The sequence below is a fragment of the Chrysoperla carnea genome, chromosome 3, assembly GCF_905475395.1.
Source record: "Chrysoperla carnea chromosome 3, inChrCarn1.1, whole genome shotgun sequence".
NCBI classification, from domain to species: domain Eukaryota; kingdom Metazoa; phylum Arthropoda; class Insecta; order Neuroptera; family Chrysopidae; genus Chrysoperla; species Chrysoperla carnea.
The window spans coordinates 88,826,080-88,850,968 of NC_058339.1; the positions used below are offsets into that span (position 1 = coordinate 88,826,080).

At 29.0% G+C, this 24,889-nt stretch overlaps 1 protein-coding gene across 1 annotated transcript in view; it reads right to left on the minus strand.

Moving 5' to 3' along the window:
- LOC123296556 (ecotropic viral integration site 5 ortholog) overlaps positions 1-24,889 on the minus strand; it is a 127,051-nt gene that overhangs the window by 87,453 nt on the left and 14,709 nt on the right. Inside the window, exon 2 of the mRNA XM_044878078.1 lies at positions 16,135-16,178. The gene's annotated coding sequence lies outside the window, so the exon portion shown is untranslated. The remainder of the gene's footprint in view (positions 1-16,134; positions 16,179-24,889) is intronic.

Sequence of the window (24,889 nt, forward strand, 5' to 3'; positions counted from 1 at the left end):
TACAAAATCTCACATTAGGAGCAAATTCGCATAAGATTTGTGCGAGGTCATTTTCAGCTACAACGATCTATAAAATTAGATAAAATTTTGAAGTAAACTCTGTTAGTTTTAAACCGTTACCCAATTAACTAAAAGAATTCCATAAGTAAATGAAGTGATTTCGTGCAGGTTTTAATAAGAGATAAAGAGTTGAAATATATATGAATAGACTTAAAAAAGATGTCAGTCATTGTTTTCTTATTGTATTTAAATTTTATTTTTTTTTACAAATTAATTCTTTTTAATTTAGATTCACCCAACTCAAAAGACACACACACACACACACATCCATTTTTTAACATTTTAAACAATGAAAATTGGGTGTGTTTTATAAATTTAATTTATCTTAGGTAAAGGATGAATCGGGAGAAATGATTTCCCCAAACAGGCTTTCTTAAGTTTTAAATGATTCGGGATTTGATTTCCAAATAAAATAAAATTAGACGTATTGAATGTTTGAACTGAAATTTAGGTAAACACACCAGGTTCATTAAAAGAATTTTTTTTTTCTAAAACAGGATCATTTTGACATTTGAAGCGTTTTTCTTTCTCTACTTAAGAACTTTTCAATTTACAAACTGTTTCTGTAAGAAGACATAGAAGCAAATGCAGTGACACATGAATGCTCAAAAAACAGATTTTTGTGACAATTTTATCATTAATATAAAAATTTCAAATAGCTTCTTCGTTTTGGATGGGTCTTTAAAAAAAAATCAACTACTGCAAATTTCCATGAACAAGTCCATAAATTTTCATTTTCAAAAGTTAAATTCAATGAATATAATTCTTGTAATCAAAACCCACCGTTTACATTACTACCGACTCATCCTGTATGAGTATTTCTTTAAAACTACACCTGCAAATTGAAAAAAATATGTATTATACTGCAAATTTCTTCTATATGGCAATTAATTATTGGAACAATGAAGAAAATTTGTTCTTTTGTCACACCAATATAAAACACCTTAAAGTTCTTCAGATATTGTAATGAAATATTAGCTGCGCCTTGTGGTATTAAAAGGCACTGATGATACACGCGATTAAAAGAGATTTTGAGAATTTTTATCGTTACTGTGAAAATAAATAAAGACTTCAGGAGAAAAAATGCATAAAATTTCACGAGCATTTACAAAACCCTTTAAAAAACACGGTTCAAGTATGGTCTCCCATAGAAACCGTGCATCTTTCCGGGATAAAGATTAGCCTATGCCATTTTCTGACCCCTAAACTACCACTATCTATGCAAAATATCATGTCGGTACTTTGCTAAAATTAAAACAAATCTATCCCACAAGAATCATAAATTTTACCGGGAATTTCATCCAAATCCGTTCAGTATTTTTTGTGTGAAAGAGTAACAAACATCCATCCCAGAAAAGTATGAAAGCTAAGGGAAACCATTTTTGATTGGATTAAAACAATTAACAGGAAAACTTTGTTGTCTTTCAGTCTTTATCACTACTTCTAAAAAGACTTTCAATAGGTATATTTATCCCGTTACAAGTTTTAAAATTGACATAAATTTTTTCTTTCTAAATAAAATTCCTATATAAAATTTCAAGTGGTTTACAATACTAAATTAATGTTTCCCTCAGGATTTATGATGACCAAATATCAAAGCATACTTAATAAATCAGCTAAAACATAATCCCCGTTAGAAATTGATTTCAATAAAGGAAATAAAATATATCTATTTTTATGATACTGAATACTGCTGATGTTAAATATGTTTTGTATCAATAAAAAAAAAAACGCCCCCATTATTACATTGACCAAATTAGTTTACGATTGATAATAAACCAAGTACAAAAACAGGTTTATTTTTTTTATATATTTTGATCGTGGACAGAATCACTAAATCCAAAAAAAATAAATATTATATTATTGCTAACATGCATCCTACACACGCATAATTCTGTTTATTATAAAAAGTCTATAGTCTGGCAGCTGGAGGCAGATTCACATTTCCAATCAGCTAGGTGATTGAAAACACAACTAAGGGAGAGGTTGATTATGACTGAGAAATTATGAGTTTGACTTCCAGCAGCAAGTTTAAAGAGGATTCTGGAACTCAAGTATTTACTCAAGTAATTATTATTTGGAATATGATCTAATGAGCCTCAAACAGTACATTTTTGACGGAATAAGTCCTGGAGGGTGTACGCATTGAACAAAAAAAATTTGTCACTAGCTGCAGGTCTATAAAAGGAGTTATATGTTTGTATTGAAGAATGAATAGGTCTCAAATTACAAATAAGAAGGCAGAAAGAAACCTTGGCTTTTTTATTTACATCAAAAAGTAGTCATTTCTTTGTTCGATATTATAAAAATAAATTATTAATTTATTATTAATTTTCTGATAGAAAGTTATCCTTTCCACAACGAAAATAGAAATCAAAAATAGTATGATATCTTTACGTCCTTAATCCTTAACGATCAAATAACACACTTCTTAGGAATGCCCAGCGTGATAATATAATTATAATAAATTTTACTATAATTTATTATTGAGTAAAATAATTAATGCAATCAGGAAGTCATTTCTTCGCTTTTTGAAGACCATGCTCACCGCGATTTTTCTGTCTTCCACCTCAAAACGGAGCAACAAGAAATTGCCGGGTTATACATACGAGTTTTATTATACCCTAGCACAACATCTAACATTTAAATATATTAAAATTAAAAAAAGTTGGGAAGCTTAATACAGCTAATGCAGTTAATTATAGTAATAGACATTGCAATAACCTTGCGCTTTCATTTTTATCCGGTATGTAGTATTGGGAAAATGGTTTTTCCATACGACAATTGGTGCTATCTAATAGAACCATTGTTACAAACTAGATTTTAGCAGGCGTTGACTAAATTGATAAGACATTAAGAAATCATAATAACTTACAACAATAATGTTCAAATGTAAGAACGTACTGTCTAGTAAAAAATAATCCATTCTTTTCATGTTCTAGTCTCCCACCCCATAGACCACTGCTGTTTTTTCTAAAGTTTTAAGTCTTCTATCGACAATAGAAAGTCTCACTTAAGTAGAATGCATTCTAATAGTACGAAAAAAATCGCTTTCTTGGCTATTGAAAAGACATAAAACATTCGATCTAAAGGTGTTTTTTATCTTTATAATCATTTTTGAAATTTATTAATTTTTCGTAATGTACTTGTTAATTATTTTTGGGGGAGGGGATATGAAGACACTTGTTTGCGCCAGTAAATCAAAAACGGTTAAAAACTTAGAATACAACATTCGATGAGTTATTGGTCAAAGTTATCATTGGATATTCAGACTGCGCCATCTACGCGCCTGCGGTCTCATTTCCCAAAATCATATACAAATATTAATAAAATTATCTTTGCAATAAAGCCAGTTTTTAAAGACATTTTTATTTGTATAATTTTAATTTAAAATTGTGAGCTTCTAATAAAAAACACCCCTTACGTGAACAAATCACATTCTGGTTCTCGTGATCTTTTACACAGCATCCAAGATCATTTCTTTTGTACTGCGATTTTTTCCTTTTCTAACCATTCAAGCGAAGCTGCACATAAAAGCCTAGTAATGGATAATATGCCAACAAAATAAAAATATATATTGAATAAAATTATTAACAAGACACTGAGAATATGAGATTGAGTGACCTACATTCTATTAAAATGCCTTTACATGTTCTTCCTATATAGGTATATATATCCTACGATACACCCTTACAACATAAACACCACACCCTTACGTACCTAATAATAATATTTACCATCTAATAATCATATTTTCACCCCCGAAAAAAATAATAAAACTTATTAGAACATCACTAAATATGTGGAATAAAGTTTAAAGTGGTTTGGCAACCTACAAAACTGTGTCACCTAAAAATATATCACATTTATTCTATATATAGAATGGGAATACACTAAATTGAAAATATGCCTTCCTTTTGGCCTCTTCTTTGTGTTCCTTGAATAGGAGGAGTTGGGGGTGGTAGTGCCTCGATCTTGGAGCGTGCTGAAAATGTCTATTAAAAATTTAAGTAGCTTATATAAGAAAAACTTTTTGATATTGTTAAATGAAGTGTCTGTATAGTAACTAACAAGTTGATTTTATTAAAAAAAGGTCGTTAACCTTTTAAAAAGGTGGATAATTGTTTTAATATTAATATATTGTTATTTATGACCTAAAGGTGTCTTATAATTTGATTTCCTAGCACAGTTTTTTATTTTCTAGCACAACTAGGAATTCCCTCTATTTGCCAAGATATTGTATAGAATTGATCGGGAAAAAGCGCTCTTTGAAGTTTTTCAGAAACCGTACATAGCCTTATCTGCTAAAGTTGATCAGGTTAGAAATTGTGGACGGAAAATTTTGCTTGTTTTTCTACACTTTTCGTATGGAGTACTCCTTCGACAGAAATTGCAGACATCTTTTTGTTGTTTTGTGATTTATAGAGCAACTTTAATCCAAAAATTGAGTTGAGTGAACTAGGCAGCAAATATTTTTTGAGAAATGATCTGAATCGATTCGAGAATTCGCTATTGGTATGAGATTTTGGAGGATATGCCAAAAACTATGCATCCAATCATCAAAAGAATCCGATTTATGTTTTCATCAAATGAATCCGATTTATGTTTAGCTCCAATTTCGATAAAACTCAATACATATGATAACTTTCTCTCAAAACAAACATCAATCGGGTTCATTTGATGATTGGGTACACAATTTCGGAGATATCGGCCAGAGTATCCATATTTAGACCGACTTCTCAGACAGATTTACTTTTGAATTTAATAAAACTCGGCTTACAAAGTAATTTTGATCAAAAAAATTCAAAAATCAAGTTCATTTAACGATTGACCTGGTATTTTCTATCTTATTGTCCAAATTCTTTTCTATGTAATTTAATAAAAATTTAAAATCAAGTATAGTAAATGAAATCGAATGGCAAATAATCTTATTTAGCAAAATATTCACCAAGATTTATTTAAATCAGATATTGAGGATTCAGACATTATTTTCAACATTAGTAAAATGTAAATGCACAACCGATCTAAGCAAAAGTTCATTGAACTCGCCCAATTTCTTCTGCCTTCCTTTGGGAATTACTCGAGATAAGATCACTGATTTTAAAAACAGCCTTAATAAAATATTTTTCTAAGAAATGGATTTATTAAGTATGAATGAAATTACTCCAAAAATTATATATGCGCAAGTGGACGTTCAGTCTTAATTCAAATTACTAGATTTGGAAAAAAGTAACAAATAATATTATATAAAAATTGTTTATAAAACGAAAATAGTTCAGAAAAAAAACCTCCAGATATGTTATTTTTTAATTTTGAAATAAATTTGTCCATATTTGATGGAACAATTCGAACAAATTTCTTACCCAACCCAACATGAATGAACTTGCCCAACAAAAGAAAAATATATACACTAAAGTGAGATAGACAAAGATGTCAATAATAACAAAAAAAAAAATTTATAAACAACAATATTTACATTCGTCGAAAACGATTTTCTATGTAACAATGAAATCATCTTCGAAGCACTCAATAACCAATAAATAAATCAACAATAACAATTAATTGTTAAACAATAACAATTATTCAAACCCCGGCCAGAAATAATAAAAAAATATATATAAATATCGCACACACCGCGACGTAGGCAGGAAATATACAGTAAGCGCGAATCGCGTTCCGTCTGTCTCGAATTGAAGCGCGCACACAAAGAAAATAATAACAAGGTATGTACACACAACGTACAACTCCGGTACTCCGGTATAGAGAAGAGAGATTGTTGCCGAGATGTGGATGGATCAAAGTATCCCGGACTTGTTACAGAATACCTTACCTCCTATCGATGATATATACTAGAATACCGCCGTCAGCCGTCACCGCTACCGTTACATCCATGCCGTTCGCTCTCTGCTCCGTTCGTACAGTACGGTACAATACTCTTGTATCTATGTACGGTGTCCGTCGATCTTTTCCATTTTCCACACATATAGTTGTACATTGTAATATCTCGTTGTCAAATGAACATACATTCGTATAAGTTCGTTAATATGCCGGGTGAAGCCGACGATCGATAGAGCACGATTTTATATATAAACGTCCATTTTCCAATGTATATTTGTGTATAGTTAGTTATGTACACGCGTTATAAAGGCTGATTTACACTGAAATTGAACGGATATAGATAGGCAGGAAGTAAGAATTGTTGATATAACATTGACATATCGAAAAGTGTATATTTTTATTTAAAATATTGATATTTTTAAACACGATATAAACTTACAAGTCGACATTCAAGTTAGAATGTCATTTAAACTACAGGTATAGAGTGTCGCATTTAAGATGAAGACACTCTCATATTTTTGTTATTTATAGGAATACCGATTTGAAATTTTACAGTTATACAGAGTGATGGGTCACATTTTATAAGATACTTAACCGAAATCAGAACTTTAAACTCAGCCTACTACCAAATGACAAATACGGCCGATTCTTAACATGTTTTCTAGCGTCAGAGATGGTTAGAGATATCGAAAAAACTATAATTATTACAATTTTATTGAAATATTTGAATGCATAAAACTATTAAATTATCAATTTATCCAGTTTTTGCATTCCATAGCATACTAGTTATAAAATTAAAAAATAAACAATAAAAATATAATTATTGTGCTATGGAATGTTAAAACTGGACAAATTTATAATTTAATAGTATGATAATAGTATAATAATTTATAATTTAGCTATGAATTCAAATATTTCAATAAATTTTAAGTAAAGACCAAAATTATGAAAAAATTAAAAATGCAAATTTTGTCATGAAAATCGGTATATGGGTATAAAAAATATTTTAAGCATTTTTTTTCGATATCTTTAACCATCTCTGACGCTAGAAAAAATGTTAAGAATCGGTCGTGTTTGTCATTTGGTAGTAGGCTGAGTTTAAAGTTCTGTTTTCGGTTAAGTATCTCATAAAATATAACCCATCACTCTGTATAACTGTAAAATTTCAAATCGTTATTCCTATAAATAACGAAAATATGTAGGTGTCTTCATCTTAAATGCGACACAATATATAAATTTTTTAGAGTTGCCGATGTAATCAGAACCAAATTTGCTGATGGTAATGGAAACAACATTGTAGACTGTGCTTAATAAATACAATAGTTTATAGTGTAGAATGGTGGGGATCAGAGTGGGGGGTATGTATGATAAACACAATGGACAAGATAATAACGACTCTTGTATCTCTACACATTTATACATACAGAATGTTTCAAGAGTATGAAAAGCCGAAAAATTGTAACAAAATTAAAATTTCGTAAGATGTAATTTTCCGCCATACGGATATCTGTCATCCATTCACACCGCGTTAAGCAATTAATTCCTGGTAATGACATTTCGCACAAAGGTGAATGTTAGACAAAAAATAACACTGAAAATGAAAAGTTTGACCCAAAATTAGTAGGTTTCAAAAAAAAAAATTCATTTAAATTTGATAAAATTTGGGTGTATTATGAAAACATTCGATTTTATGTACTTTATGACGTCATCAAATCCAAAAAATTTTATTTTACACTAGTCAATTCAAATTATATCCAATTTTAATAAACCAAGTGTATAATTATACTAAATTTAGATCACACTTTTCAAATTTGTGATCAAATTTTCCCTACCTATAACAGTTTTAAAGAAAGTGGGATATCGATATTTGGCAAAATAGGGAAATATTAGACAAAAATTAACACCAAAAATGAAAAGTTTGACACAAAATTAGTAGATTTCAAAAAAAAACTTAAGTGTTTAAGTGTAAGTAAACTTAAGTGGTACGGAATTCTAAGCTCGCACTGGAAACATAGCTAAGAACACTCTTCATTAAATTACCTCGAAAAAAAAAAATATTAAAATAATTTAGGCTCTAGAATGCCACAGACAGACAGACAGGCACAACCACAAGGCGGCCAAACTTATAACACCTCTTTTATTGGTTCGGGGGTTAAAAATTGAAATGTATTTCTATGCCAGTGTTACAATAAACTGATTTAACTAAAAATTGCCTAATATACAATATACTCCTAAAATATTCACAACATGGTTTGAAACATTCTGTAAATGAGTGTATAACAATGTAAATACAATTTTCCCCATACTTTACTTATTATGAGTGGAAAATTATGATTATTGTATTGTTATTTGTAAATAGAACCTGTTACACGTCCAATGAAAATTTATTTGACAAAATTTTTTACAATATTATTTTAACCCAAAAATAATAGTATATAGAAAATTCGTTTTTTCTTTCCCTGAGGTTAAACTTTCTGACAAATAAAACAGAGTGCCTAAAAGCTCCAAATTTTCTTTCAGAAATTTTAAGGAAATGTTTCCCAAGTAGCTACAAGCTGCAAATATTTGATCACAAAGAAAATTGAACTTTGTGAATAACGAATTAAGTTTCAGAAATCGCAATTGGCGAACGTCATATGCTTTAATTAAAAATATTTTTATTCAGGCATAAACTGTTGGGAACAAAGAGGCGAACAACTATTTCGAAGAAATTTTGTATTCTCGGAAAAATAAAACGTAATATTTCATGAATAGCTAATGGTTTTTTAGCAAGCTTAGACTTATAAGAAATAATTGAAAAACCAAATATGGTAAATAATGAATTTATCATTTAGTCATGGGCTGCACACAATGAAAATATGCAACTGAAAAGCTTATGTTTGCATCTAAACCAACACTACCACACTATACCATCAACATATGTAAAACCCTTACAAATTCCTACCCCTATATTCTCTGATGGTTTGGATACAGAAATGGTGGAAATAATATAAAAGATTATCTCTTTAAGTATGAAAGCGGTTTGTTGTTCTACAGGATGGCACACTAAAACAAATGTGTCTTACGCAGTTGAGAGCAGGGAGTTAAAAAATTTAAAAAAAAAATATTTTTTTTGAGACAAGCAAGAATTTGGTCACCATGTGTCACCGTACATGACTATTTGTAAGAACTTGGGATGCTCCGAATCATCCCTGATATTTTAAGCGCGTCCAGCTATTAAAAATAGTCATGTATGAGTGACCCATGGAAAAAATTATTTTCTACTTTTAAGTACAATAAAAGCTTGTCCCTAAAAAAAATTTTTTATTTAAATTTTTAATTTAACACAAAACAAGTAAAAACAGACAATTGACTGAGTAAATTGTTGAAATACCATGTATAGACAGTGTTGATTACGCAATCGTTTGCTTTTTTAAGTCATGTAAGCAAACAAAGTCACTATTAGATAGCCACACATACTGATATTCCCATATAATACATACTATGTAATTTGCGCCTAATTTGCGCTCTCAGGGGTAAACAAAACAGTGATGTTTACGAAAAAATGTTTCAAACAAAAGTTGTTTATTTTATATGGTACATTTTTTACATTTAAACTTTTGTTTTATCTCCGGTTTACAAGATGGGTCCTACGGACTCAAGATCCAAGTCCTGAGCACACTGTAAAAATTTCAGCATGAAATCTTTTTTACGTTTTTGAGTTATCGTGTTAACAGACAGACGGACAGACATACAATCGAAAATGGACTAATTAGGTGATTTAATGAACACCTATACCAAAATTTTGTTCGTTACATCAATATTTTTAAGCGTTGCAAACTTTGGACTAAACTTAGTATACCTAGATATATTTCATATATACATGGTATAAAAACGTAAGTATATCAAATATGGTGGAAGTGATGGGAAATCAGGTCACACTTTTTCACGCGAAACAAATATGTGTTCAACCCAATAACGAGGAAGTGGGTAACATATTGAAGCAAAATTCCATGACATCCATACAAGTGAAATTAAAGAAAAGCCTGTAACATGATATTTCAAAATTTTTATCTCTTTCATGACTTTGCGATAAGAATTGATCAAATGGTTGCCACTGGAAGGCTCTTCGTATGCGATTTCAGCCGACATCTTGTTATCGCTTGTCACATCGTTCTACAAAATTTTATGCCATTTTCTATGATTTAAATCAAACTATAATTTTCATTTGCTGAGCAGATTAAGACATATCATTTAAATTGTACACGGAGAGATAAATTTCTGAAACTATTTCTCAAAATAGATTTTCGATTTTATGGGTACCTACGGAGTATTCTTAGAAAATATCATACTTTTTGGGAAGAAAAATACAAATTGAAAGTGTTAACCCCGTACGTACATTAAAGTAGACTATTTTTCGTTTTTTTGTTGTCGGGAAAAACAAAGAGTTTAAATGAATACGTAAAAGAAAATAAAACGACCGTTACTATTCACACACAAACACAAACACAAAACACATGACGTTGTAGACAATTCTATCGACCTTCGAATACCCACCCTTTCAATGTTTTCTAGATGAGAGAAGACTATACACATACAGATTTAATAACATCATCAAGTCGTCAGTAGCATCTCTTTGGTTCAAGAAAAAGACATTATAATACTTTAGAAAACTCATAAATAACACACATACCAGATACCAGATTCGAGAAGAGATAGATAAACCAAGAAAATAGTTTTCGATTTAATGATTTAATAAATCTTTTGGTGGTAATAAGACTATGTTTTTTATAAGTGAACAATAATTATGTTTACTTCATTGGAGTTTGTTCCAGAATTTATAACGAAATTTATTGCGCAATTAATTTCGGGAAAGTAAACAAAAGATATTTTTTATTAACCTTCGAGAAACAATCGTAAATTAACACAGGCAAACAATTGCGGTCAATATTGTTTTAAAAACATCAATTTTTTGTGATTAATTTTTCCAAAAAATTCTATTTTGAGTTGAGAAGCTGTCATGTTTTGAGTTATGAAGTTATGATTAACAGAAAGTAGTAAATGGTGCTAAATGTCCGTCAAACAAGAGTTCAAACATCTTCTTGACTCAAAGCAAATTTTTGAAGAGATTAATGGTAAAAATTTTTAAAGCCATTAATCATATGGTTATTATTTTATTAGATATGAGTAAGTTATTAACTGTTAAGAAAGATTACAACATTTTATCTTTCGTCAAATAATATTCGAAGATTTTTCTAAAAGTTAAAAATTGTAGAAGTGGAATCACTATACTATATAAGATGGCATTACTGTTGGAAATTAAAAAGAAAATGCCTTTCCGCTGGACTATATTTTTTGATAGTTATATTCAATCAATCGATAAATTCTATAAAATACTTCACACGTCAAATTTTTGATTAATGATGCTATCTATTTCTACCGTTTTTCTTATTAGTCAGTTTTAGGTCTAAGGCTAGGTGGAGTATTTGACAATCATTTTAAAATCGTTTAAATTTTAAATGCTACAATTCAATTTAAAAAAAAATTTCATAGCGAAGGATTTGATCTTTGCATTATTTATTCAATATTCATCTTATTTGAATATGCTTCCTTGAATATTCATTAAATCAGTCAAGTAAAACATTTCAAAATCCCCTGCTGTCGGACAAGTCCCCGGCAATGAGAATTTTCATTTGAGGAATACCAGTCACTTAAATTTCCATTTTCCGGTTAATCTGACAAAAATGCACCCTAGAGCACAGTTAGAACGATAAACACTTAGTTGTGCCGAAAAGTGGAATTTCCTGTCAAAAATGGCACTATTTTCGAAATACGTGATAGAATCCGTGTAATTTGACACCTACAAGAGACAATTTTAAGCTAAAATTAGCATTTCAAAAAAATTTGATGGATATTGACACAGACACAGGTTCCCACCGGGGCTCTATGTACCCCACTCCCTATAACTAGGTTAAATTGGCTTAATGTTGCTCAGGGTCTTATAAACATATTACAAATTCATTAAATCGATGCTGTTTCCCAACTTTTCCACTATCGCTTATTGTTTGTATTACTACACGCGGGTCCAGACCTGCTACAAGAACCTTTTCTAATTTTTAAACACATTGTTTTAATATTTTTACAAGTATTATTAATATTTTTTTAGAAGCACTATACTCTATATTGATTAATGATGATATAATAACAGAAAAAATTGGACGAGGCCATTTTTACTTGAGGAGATTTGAAATAAATTGTTTTCTCAAATACTTTAAATTATTATCAAAATAAATATTATTATTTTTCAATTCAAGGTAAGTTAAGTAATTTTATTGATTTAAGAATAATGATATAAATTTTTATAATAATGGTTTTTTAAATACTAAATAAGGAAACTTGACTTCCATGTGAAAAAAACCTATTAGCTATAGATTATAGTACATAAAATAGAAACAATAACATTTTATAGATAAATTTGGTAAATATATCAAAATAAAGTCTTATTCGCATTTCTAAATTGTGGCTTAATCTTTTGCCTATAGATACAAAAAATATATGGGAAATCTAAAAAAAATTGAAGCTAAATTTAAAAAAATAGAAAAGACTTAAAAGTGTAAAAGGTCATTATACCCTGTATAGGTATATGAAATATACATAGTATATTAAGTTTAGTCCCAAGTTTGTAACGCTTAAAAATATTGATGCTACGAAAAAAATTTTGGTATAGGTGTTCTTTGAATCACATAATTAGTCCATTTCTGGTTGTCTGTCCGTCTGTCTGTCCGTAAGCACGATAACTCAAAAACAAAAAGAGATATCAAGATGAAATTTTTATAGCGTGCTTAAGACGTAAAAAGTGAGGTCAAGTTCGTAAATGAGCAACGTAGGTCAATTGGGTCTTGGATCCGTAGGACTCATCTTGTAAACTGTTAGAGATAGATTAAAAATTTAAATGTAAAAATGTTCCTTATAAAAAAATAAGCACCTTTTGTTTGAAACATTTTTTCGTAAACATAACTGTTTACCCACGAGGGCGCTAATTAGATGCAAATTTTATAGTATGTATTAATATGGGAATATCAGTTATGTGTGTGTGGCTATTTATGAGTGGATATCTTTCTTTAATTACGTGACGTCAAAAAACAAATGCTTGCGTCATCAACACTATCTATACATGGTATTTCAACAATTAACTCAGTCAATTGTTAATTATCACTTCTTTTTTATTTAAAATTGCTCACTTTGCAAATTTGTACAAGTCTTGAGAAAAATTGCATTCTGAAAAAAAAAACACGATAGTAGATTTTTTATTTAAAAAAGTCCCCTTTTGCGAGTAAAAGGTGTACCGATTTTGATTATTAACGAGCGTAAACTATTCATTTCATTTTTCTAAAAGCTCGCAGAATCTATATAACTATATGAAGGTTTAAAAGTAACAGTGGCATATTAGTTATTAAAATAACGAATAAATATCACGATACTAGAAATAAAATTTTGCTTCAGTTTAAGGCATATTATTATTACATTTGATTCCTAATCAGTATAAAAATGTAATAAAGCAATTTATTTTCATGGCAATTTTAAAATAATAATAAATTTTCACGGAAATCATAAAAATTTATGAATATTTTTAAATTTTGATAATGGAAGGTCACGACAATGCTTCCAACGTCTTATAAAGAATTTTCGATAAGAAAATGTTAAAAATTGTTGGGTGAACGAATATTTCATATTTTAATATTAATATTAAATATTAATAAAAGATAAAGTATTTTGTGAAATCTTTATTTTCTTAACAACTTATTTATTTCACAATGATTGCTTTTTTATGGGCACAATTTTGTTACAATAAGTCATGCACGGGGAAAAATTCACCTCACTGGATGTCCTATCACAAATATTAAACCATTAAAATTATATTCAGATTTTCCTCATGATTTAAGTGTTAATAGTAAAGGGACTCCTGGTAAAACATTTTCTCATTTTTCAAAATAAATAAAAAAACATTATTTTTAGAACAATAGAATGCATGTTGTGAAATTTGAAAATTATGGCGATAAAATATGCCTAAAAATATTTACATTCTGATAACAATGTATTATATTAATGTACTAACACCATATTAAATCAACTGAGATGCAGGTTTTTAAGGATGTACGAGTATCAGGGTAATTTTGGATAAAAGGCTTAATTTTTTTTTATATGAAGTTGGACTAAGTCTACATAAATTCTGAAAATTTTAGGAGGGGGGGGGGTTATTGCCCAATTATTTAAATAAATAAATGACTAAACCTGTTTTATCCGACTAATTAGGAATGTATAACCACGGTAGTGGGGACAGAAAATTGAAAAAAATAATTTTTAATTTTGATGGTGAATTATGTTATATAACTTATACAGACGACAATATATAGACGAAAAGTAAGAATAAAATTTTTCGACATCTGAAGTAATTTTCAAAATATCGAAAATTGAAAATTTTATTTCATTATTTAGTTTTCGATATTTCGAAAACCATGGCAGATATCGACAAATTTTATTCATATTTTTGAAACAAAATTCATCAGAGTTAAAAATAAAGTACAAATAATTTCAGCTTTAAGTCTCAACATGCCTTGGCGCCCGTACTACCTTAAATCAAATGAGATGTAAATTTTTGAATACGCAGTTTATCCAAAAATTAATTTTCAAATAGATTTTTTTTGTTATTTCTTCTCAAACTTTATTAATGGTCAGTTAGAATATTTCAACATGGAAGTACACACAAATCAACCCTTCTTTGTGTGACATATATTTATATATTAATGGTTAACAAGGTCACGTCACGTCAGGTCACGTTACAACACAACAGCATACATTAATATCGATTAATGTTTTCCAAGAATTTTATTCATAAATGTTTCATTCACTCATGGACATTGGACATCGATGAAAATGTACATCATTATATTAATATTTACATTATTCAAGACTTTTCGACTAATTCATTCGGTTTTCGAGAAATTGTTTCACTTAATAAAAAATAAGAAAGTCTCACTTTTTTTATAATGAAGGAAGAAACTTCAATGATATATATATTTCTTGTAACTTTATCTCTGTAATTGCAGAAATGAGTTCGATTGAGAGACCGAGACAGGTCAGGCGTAAGAACACATTATTTTATATTGACGAATCCAAGTTAAAGGTAAAGTAGGTTGAAGAGTCTTTCCTTGAAAAATACTCGAATCACGACAGTTTCATCAACTGCAAGTGACAAGATTTAACGAAGATATCCGAATAGTTAAGGTTGGTCCGACATTAAGGGAATATATAGATAAAAATCTAAATTTTTGATATGCTATTATTTGAAGAATCTAACGAAGGATTTTTATGTAATTAATCATTAAAAATTGGAATTTTAGCATGTGAATTGCAAATGTTGAATTAACTCATACATTTAATGTTGAAAATGTTGCTCTTTAAAATATCTTTTTTCAGTTCTCTGAGGACCCCTAAAAATTTAACTGGTTAATTATGATATAATAATGGACAACTATGCCAAGTTTCATTAAATTCTGAATGCAAAGTCTATTACCGATAGTACTACCTTAAAATCTCTCATATTATGCAACAAATTTTTTAAAAAAAGTTAAAAAAGAGTTTTATAAATATCTTAATTAAGAGTTTTGTTTAAAAATATCTTAATTCGCAAAAATTTGCGTCCTCCAAGGACAGAGATGATAAGTTAGGTTCATCCCTTCAACCTCAAGTTTGAACACTCTAACATACTGCTGTTATTCCCAGAATGTGAAGTCGGCATCAATCAGTATAAAATCGGTATGGATGCCTAATTGTAGAGGCATTCCAGGGGCAAACCATTTTAACAAAGGCTATTTATTAAGAGAGGAAAAGAACAACTTTGCAGTACTGCAAAACATATAACACGATCATAGCACTTGGGTCTAGCAGTAGTCGTAAACTACCTGCTGTTTTTGAAGTATTCAATCCTTGTAAATAATAGACTTTTTCCTTGTAAATAATAGATATCACACAATTAGGTCGTCTAGTTCAAGTTTGTTCTGTGAACACACTGCAAAGTAATTTAATCTATTATCGTTATTTTCCTGAAAATTTAATTTAGAGACAAAAAATATTCAAAGATTTACAAAAATTTTGGTATGATCCAATTAATAACAGGAATAATTATAAAAACAAATAAATTATCAAGATAATTTAAAAAAAAAAAAAAAATTATAATTGGAGTTTTCAAATACTTACAGTGTTTAAATAACAGCATGAACAATTGTTATTTGTGCAAATTTCTGTAAAAAACAAAAAAATATTTTATTAAATATTATTTGAATTATAAAATTCATTAATTATTACATAAATACAGAGTGTTCAAGAAACAAATATAAGTGAATAGTGAAGTTCCAACGCCAAGTGAAAGAATCATCAATAGGAATGACTACTAAATTTTTATTTCAGATGAAGAATTATGCACGGACTGCGTGTGACAGCACGGACTGCAGAAATGTGAAGTTGATTTTTGAAAATCTTTAGATGATTGCAAAATATGAACGTTTAAAACTTTTTATTAAACAAAAAGGAAGATATAGGCTAGTGACGTCATTGAACACTATCGCCATAGGCATTACATAAAAAACTTTATTTTTAAAAGAAGAGATCTTTAAATGCTTATAACTTATTGGTTTTTTTTTCTTTTTTTAATTTAACTTTCAAATTTTGTTATGGTTTCAAGTCTTCTTTTACATTTTAATGGGTAATGTGGCAAATTCGATATCAATCATCTACCCCACTGTGGGAAAAGATGAAATTTAAAAGGCGAAACTTAACATACCCTCCTTTGGCAGAAAAACATTTGATATCAAAAGCGACAGAAATTCAAAAAGGCACAGTAGAGAAATAGGTTAATTTCATTTTAATAAAAGGTTGAGCCCCTTTCCTAATATCATTCCCTCTCCGTAAGCCTAATAGAGCTATTTCTACTCTTAACAGCAGATTCACCTATATTTACTCGCGTTTTTTTCCCAATTTCCTCTTCCCAATCTCTAAGCAATTGATGACTATAAACCAGGCATGTTATAGTCATGTTATAACTTCATTGTGTGTCTATCCAAGTCCGCATTATTCATAGAGGAGGAAGCGAGACGGGTATACAACTTTTCTAACTATCTCAGTTTCTCTACTAGTAATGAGATAGGTAGTGAGTCTTACTCCGAGGGACTTCTGTAAGTCATGTTTGCCCATGTCTGCTATTAACACTTCCTCGTTAAAAACTTCCCAAAAGCATATCAGTTCAAAAATAAACTATCACTGTTTTCAAAAATTAGTGTTTTCCGAAAAAATGGCGCATATCTTTGTTGATAGTGAACTGTTTAATCTATTATCCATGCAGTCTAAAAGACTAATATTATTTTCTTAATTAAATTATCTTTCTTCTGATACCAATTTCGATTGATTAACAGATCGGTGTAGTTACCTATATTGACTTACCTTTTCAAATAGAATGAGCACATCCACATCGATCTGTTAACCAATCGAAATTGGTATCAGCAGAAAGTTAAATTAATTACGAAAATAATGATATAGACTTATCTTCTGCAGAAATTATGATAAGCGTGTTTATAAATCGATAAAAAAATATGTTCTTATACCGCCCCCTGTACTAATATATATTTGCAGGACATATATAATTTTTCCTAATAACAATAAGTCCCTGATTCCTGTAATATTTTCAATGATAATCCTTATATTATAAAATGGTTCTAATGCAATTAATACTATTTTTACCCTACAGCAATATATTATGAGGATTATAATCAGGATTAATTTATTCTGTAGGGGAGAGTTGGGGGTGTTTTTCTCTTACCCAACCACTTACTACATTGCCCACCTTCCTTCATGTATGCTTGAAATTATTTTTGTTAGTTAGAAAACCTTTCTCAATCTACTTATTATTGGGAAAGGGTGTGTTTCGAGTGTATTTGATAGATAAAAATAAATAGACGTCCGACAAACTGCCCAGTCTACACCAACTAAATTAAAATTGTATATTATTAAGTTTAAATTTACGCACCTTAAAAACAGAGACATGTTTTATTGCTGCTTTTAATTTCTAGTAATTTTGGGCGGAATTTTATTTACATAAAAACATTTATCAATTAATTTTATGTAATTTATTTAAGAATTGTGATGAAATATTTGGAATGAGTTTCGTTCTTAGACGAACCCTTTTCCAAAGAATTGAACATCATTTACTAATCTATTCAATGATATTTTTCATTTTTGGCTTTCGAAAAAACTATATAAGAGCCTTGTTGCAAAGGACTGGAGTTACTGCACGCAAAAAACAAATCTGATTTTAAATCAGACTCCAGAATCAGAATCCTCTTAATAATTTGTTTAAGAATCCTCTTAACTATTCAAAAAAATTTATATTATATCGAATGTGGAGATAAATCAATTTTCTCGATTTTTTACAATTTTTGTGGTAAATTTTTTGAATCCATTTGATGAAACTTGAGTTTGTAAGATAAATTTGACCCAAAAAATAAGATAATCGAATTCATTTGATAATAGCTCAAATCATTTCTTAGAAAAACGACAAATAGGGTTGATTTCGGACGATATTTCAAAAAATATGCGACACAAATCATGAATTGATCCCAATTTTTGTATTTTTTTGGTCAAAATTATTTTATAAATTGAGTTTCATCAAAAAGGGGAAACAAACTAAATTATTACGATTTTTTACACTTTACTTAAGCGGTTAAGAAAAACTCGTGAGCAATTTTTTGAATTGAAAGGTGAAAGCACGCATTTAATAAAAAAAAAAATTGAAAATCGAGTTCATTTTATGATTGGTCGAGTAGTTTATGAGAAAAACAACATCTTGTGTGTCTTAAACTTACTTAATAAACTGCGGTTTATCGGAATTTTGTAAAACTCAGTTTATAGAATAATTTTGATCCAAAAAATTCGAAACTCGAGTTTAGTTCGCGATTGGTTGGTTTTTTTTTTTTATTATCTCAATATTAAACCTCTATATTTTCCGGTAATATAAAAACAGTGAAATGAATATATTCATCTCAAAACATCAGAGACCCATTATTTTATTTTTCTTTCAAACTCCATTGAGACACCTAAGACACAAAACAAAACAAAAAATGATAAAGTGTCTCAGTGTGTTACAGGTGCTTATAAAAATATCAATTTTTTACGTTTAACATTGCACGAACCCCAAACACACGCCTTGTATAAACATTTCTGTTTTATTAAATCATATGTTAAAAATGTGTTTCCCATTTCTTGCGTGAGCCCGTACATTTTATACAATGCTTCCTTCTATTGTATACCTGTATACAGGATGTTCTGCTATTGACTGCAGATCGTCGGCCTACAGAATAAGCTCATAAAGACGAAGGAAAAAGTCATTTACCAATTTTGGATTTTTGCCCTAGTTTGGGCGCTACAGGTATGGCAAAAATTGATAAATTTGTTCATTCACTGACTATGATTCGATAACCAGCAGCCAATGATAATCAGTAGATATTAGTATATTTCATTCAAGAATATTAAACTAAAGAAGGGATATGAACTGATTTCAATTGGATTATATCATTTTGAAAAAACATTTAAAAAAGTATTTGATTGGTTTGGTCAAATCCTACTTTTTTTATTTTTATTATATTTTTCCAAGAATACATTAGATTCTTAGTAAAAAAACAAATTAAGTCATAAAAGGCGTTGTTTTAATTTAACGTATACAAACAAAAAAACTCCTATGCTGACTTAATTTGTTTTTTTACCAATTGCATTTTAAGTTTTAATAATTTTATTTGTTTACGATAAATTAAAACAACGCCTTTTATGACGTAATTTGTTTTTTACTAAGAATCTAATGTTTTCTTGGAAAAATATAATAAAAATAAAAAAAAGTAGGATTTGACCAAACCAATCAAATACTTTTTTAAATGTTTTTTCAAAATGATATAACCCAATTGAAATCAGTTCATATCCCTTCTTTAGTATAATATTCTTGAATGAAATATACTAATATCTACTGATTATCATTGGCTGCTGGTTATCGAATCATAGTCAGTGAATGAACAAATTTATCAATTTTTGCCATACCTGTAGCGCCCAAACTAGGGCTCAAATCCAAAATTGGTAAATGACTTTTTCCTTCGTCTTTATGAGCTTATTCTGTAGGCCAACGATCTGCAGTCAATAACAGAACACCCTGTATAGGTACTGTTGTTTTTAATAATATAGGACATCGAATTCCATAAGCTTCCCCTTGCTTGTTACAGGTGTAGGTACACCTGAATTACATGCAATAATATACGTGTTTTACTGTACAAACTAACTATATGTGATGTATGATGTAGTCAGGTGTGCGATATTACATTGCTAATTAATTAAACTGTAACATATTTTAACCTATGTTGTGTTGTGTGTGCTATATGCAATCACTAGTGCTACATACAATACAGCTACAAATACTAATTTTAGTAACCAACAATAATATTTGCTAAATAAAATTTAAGGTATTTCGATACCAAAAAAATGAAATTGATCCAAAAAATTTGAAATAATAATAAACCTCAGTCTAGAAGGTAACTTTGACCCAAAAAAATACCATAAATAGGTTCGTTTAACGATTGAACGAATGATTATCGAATTCTCAGAATTCTCAGTCCGAAATCGATCGAAGATATTGCTTTTCTCAGAAACTACTGGACCGATCATAAAATAAACTTGATTTTCATTTTTTTTTTTTATCAAATGGGCCTAATAAACTGAGTTTCACCATATTTCAATTCAAAAAATTGCTCACGATGTCCCTCGACTAATACGACCTAATTGTTACTCATATTCCGATACATTCAATGTATAAAAAAAAACTTTTAACAAAAAGAAATCCAGAACAGTTTGCTACATTGGCTTGACTGACACCGACTCCAAAAATAACAATAATTTTAACTACATGATATTATCGTTATTTTTTTACTTTTTAGAGCATATTTATTTGTTCTGGAAAAGTTTTTCTTTTAAAGTCGGTTTTCTTTTTGCTAATTTTTTATTTTTATTTTGTGATTTTTAGTGAATCTGAAGTCGAGTTGTTCGTCCCCTTGTCATGCATAGTTAATGCAAATTTAATACTTTTGTGGTTATCTCATGGATGCCGTTGTCATAACTGGAACCACACGGGAAATACCAGCTTTCAAATAGATAAATAATCATCAAAATCGGTTCACCCAGTCGAAAGTTCTGAGGTAGCACACATAAAAAAAAATACAGTCGAATTGAGATAACCTCCTCCGTTTTTGTTTGAAGTTGGTTAAAAATCATCTATGTTTTAAATTTTAAAGCAAATCAAAATCATTGGAATCATACAACATTGCGTTCACGCCTATACTTACATAGTGATACTTACAACTATGTTAAGAACAAATTTTTTTACCCAAGTAGTACTTTTTTTACGATGTACGTTTTAAAAAATAGTTATATTTATTTATTGTTTCTCCAAGACGAATGCTTAAAAAATTTGGACATGGGCACATTATAACTGGAAAAAGTTAATCAATAAGAATATAAATAAAATTTATAAGGTCCAAAACTGTAATACAATGGCGTTTAATTTACCTGAACAAATATTTGCATGTAAAAAAAAAAACGATTATAACTGATATATTTGCTTATAATTCCAATGAATATTGGTTGTCTTTATGCCAATGTCTTTATAGCCAATTCATGTGTGTGGTTATATAAATTCAGTCGGAACATTTCATTTGTTTGTTAAATGCAATTTTGACTATATTCTGAAATCTGACACGAAAATTTTCAAGCAAGGTTTCAGACACTCAACACTATTAAAAACACATTAAATGACATTTATAGCTTAGTCGTTCAATAATAAATCCCCTATATATATATCATTGCCATTATATGTTATCAATAAACATTTTATTTGTCCAATACTAGAATAAAGTAGATACATAGCTTGTAAAGTACTTTATTGATATATAGGATTTAATTTATGGATGTAGAATGCCATGTATGAATATGTATACGTTGGTTTGGTTTTATTTTACCTCCCTATGGCTGCTCTCCTGTCTACATTATTATCAATATTATTTATAATAGGTTACAGATTAATATAATATTGCAAATTTTGCACTATATGAAAATATAATAATAATGTCTGTATATAGGCAACCTATACTACATTAATATTAAAATATTATTATGAATGAATTATTAATTAACTGTCTTATAATAATGATCACAGATTTATCAAAATATATATTTACTAATTTTATTTATAGAGATAGATACCCTAAATATATGAGAAAATTTATTCATATTTAGTAAATATAAGCATTTTCGAGCTAGAAACGAGTTTATAATAGTTCTAATTTAATTCTTTTTTTTTTCTTCACGTTTTCTTTCAAAAAAAAAAAAAAAAAAGAATTTAAAAACCAAATATATAACGAGTGTATTTTTAGAGGTACCAACTTGAAGGATATATGAGCATGACAACAATGTTTGATTTAAAGGCTCAACATTTTTTTTATTCGCACCGTGTGTGAGTTTTATTGGAGGCGTTTCCATGGTAACGATACACTACTTTAATTATAGAATTGTATGAATGCATATATAATTGTATAGATTGCATTTGTAACAAGGAAAACAGTTCGAAAAGAGTGTATTAATCACGAAATATTTGAAAAATAATTTTTATTTCAATTTTTGAGGTGAAAAAAATAACTTTCCATTTAAAAATGAATAAATAGTTTTAATATGGACATCAAAATATGATTCTGGGTACATTAAAGGGAGGGTGTTTCACCCTTGATAACAAGCTTTAAAGCTACAACAAGTATCCCATTATTATTATTATTATTATTATTATTATTCGTTACAAAACAATTCACATGCACATAAAACTAATAACTGACACAACATTTACAAATCAAGTGAAATCACATTCAATAAAAAAAGATGCCAATTCAACTCAACATTCAACTGAAGTTGAACTGCAGCAACCAACAACCCCTCTAAATTATATGCGACACATACACGCACACGCAATATAGTATAGGTACAGTCAAACCTGGTTGAGTCAGTGCTGTATAAGCGAAAAACTGTAAAAGCGAGAGTAAGATAGTACTCTCGGTAGTGAAAAATAAATTATGAAATTTGATAAAAATTAAAATTTATGTAGAATTACACTTAAATATTCTGATTTTGATTCATAAAAGCGCATTATGGTTTTATTAAATTAAAATTAAAAATCGTAATTTTTAATCTGTATATCACGTGACTTAAAACACGAGCCACCATAATGTGACATCATATAGGCAAAGATAATATACAGGAATTACTAAATTGTTGATAGCTTTTATAGTCATTGTAGGTTATGTTACCATCGACTATATTCATACATCTAATAATTACATACACGACTGTTGTTTTTAACAACATTTAACAACATTACGTCACCAAAATGGCTGCAAGCGTTTTTGCGAGAATAAAAAGGTTTAAAATTTAATTTAATTTTATGGCAAGAAAGCGTGTTTATTTTGCCAAAACATTTTTTTTTTTGTGATTTTCATAAGGAAAATCAACATTTTGAAGTACCTTTTCAAACATAATAGAATATCCCATATTGCCAGGTATTGTCATTTTAATAAATGAAAATAATGGGATTTAACCTTCGTTCCTCAGACATATACGTCTATAACAGAGGTCATCCACATCATTATTGTTAATCTTTATTAAAAGTTATTTTCTACAGCAAAAATGGCGAACTGAAAATTTGGAAAAATATTTTCAAAAGAGTACAGATTCCTATCCTACCTCGAGAATGGTAAAACAATACTCCCATTAACTCTCGCTTCTCCAGGTTTGACTGTATATGTATCTAAACTGTTATTGAATGTATGCATTTTCACATCCCTAAGGAACCTACCCTTATTGTTTTGAATGCAACAGGGATTACTGTATATCTATGTATGCATTGCATGTTTAGATGTGAAAGGGAGAGAGTTTAGTTTGATATCTTCTACGTTTTCAATTCACTTTATTTGATGTTTTGAAGAAATATTACTAAAAAATTTAACTATATATAGCACTTAAAAGTTATAGAAGCTTTATCGAAATATGCGAGAAAAAAGCTATGCGAAAAAATAAAGTGCCATCGACACATGATAAAATGTTGAAGATGCTTTTATACAGAAAAAGACATGGCGCGCAAGGCCTGAAGGAAAATTCGTGTAGACAGCAGTTCTAGTATAACATTTTCCTTCAGAAAATAATATTTACAAAAGAGAATTCATTATTTCTCTTCTCACAAGCAGTATGTTAGGAATGTCTCTTTTTTAATCGAAAATCTGAAATTAAATAAATAATTTATGGGATTTTTGGGCAAATGAAAGGAAAGTAATAACACAATAATCTTTGTATTTAAAATTGAAATTGGTCAGCGTAGCAGATGGTTAGCAGCTAGTTCAAATATATGAAGGAATGCCTATATTTTAACTAGCTGTTAGCCTGAATATATGAATGGAATACAACTATCCCATTGAAACTCGATTAATCTCTGCAAGTTATTTTTTCTGAGAATGTCATAAACATATTTATAATTTTTTCTGAAACAAATTAGAGGCACGATTCGCGATTGTATATATTTTATTTTATGCATCTTGTATATTATACTTTCCTTTGCTATCATAGTAGGAAAAACTTTCAATTGACTATACGTGAAAAATTTACCATGAAAAATCAATTTAATTAAAGTTTGGCCAATATAACAAAAGTTTGTCGAGAAAAAAAATTATTTTTCGATCATTAATCAAATACCACAGCCATTCTAGATGCGAACAAACTGAAGCTGAACCACCTAACAAGTTCATTTTAATTCAAGTTGATATGTATTTGAGGTCAACAAATCACAACGGACACAAACTAAAACTTATTAGTTATATCGAAACGATGTACCTAG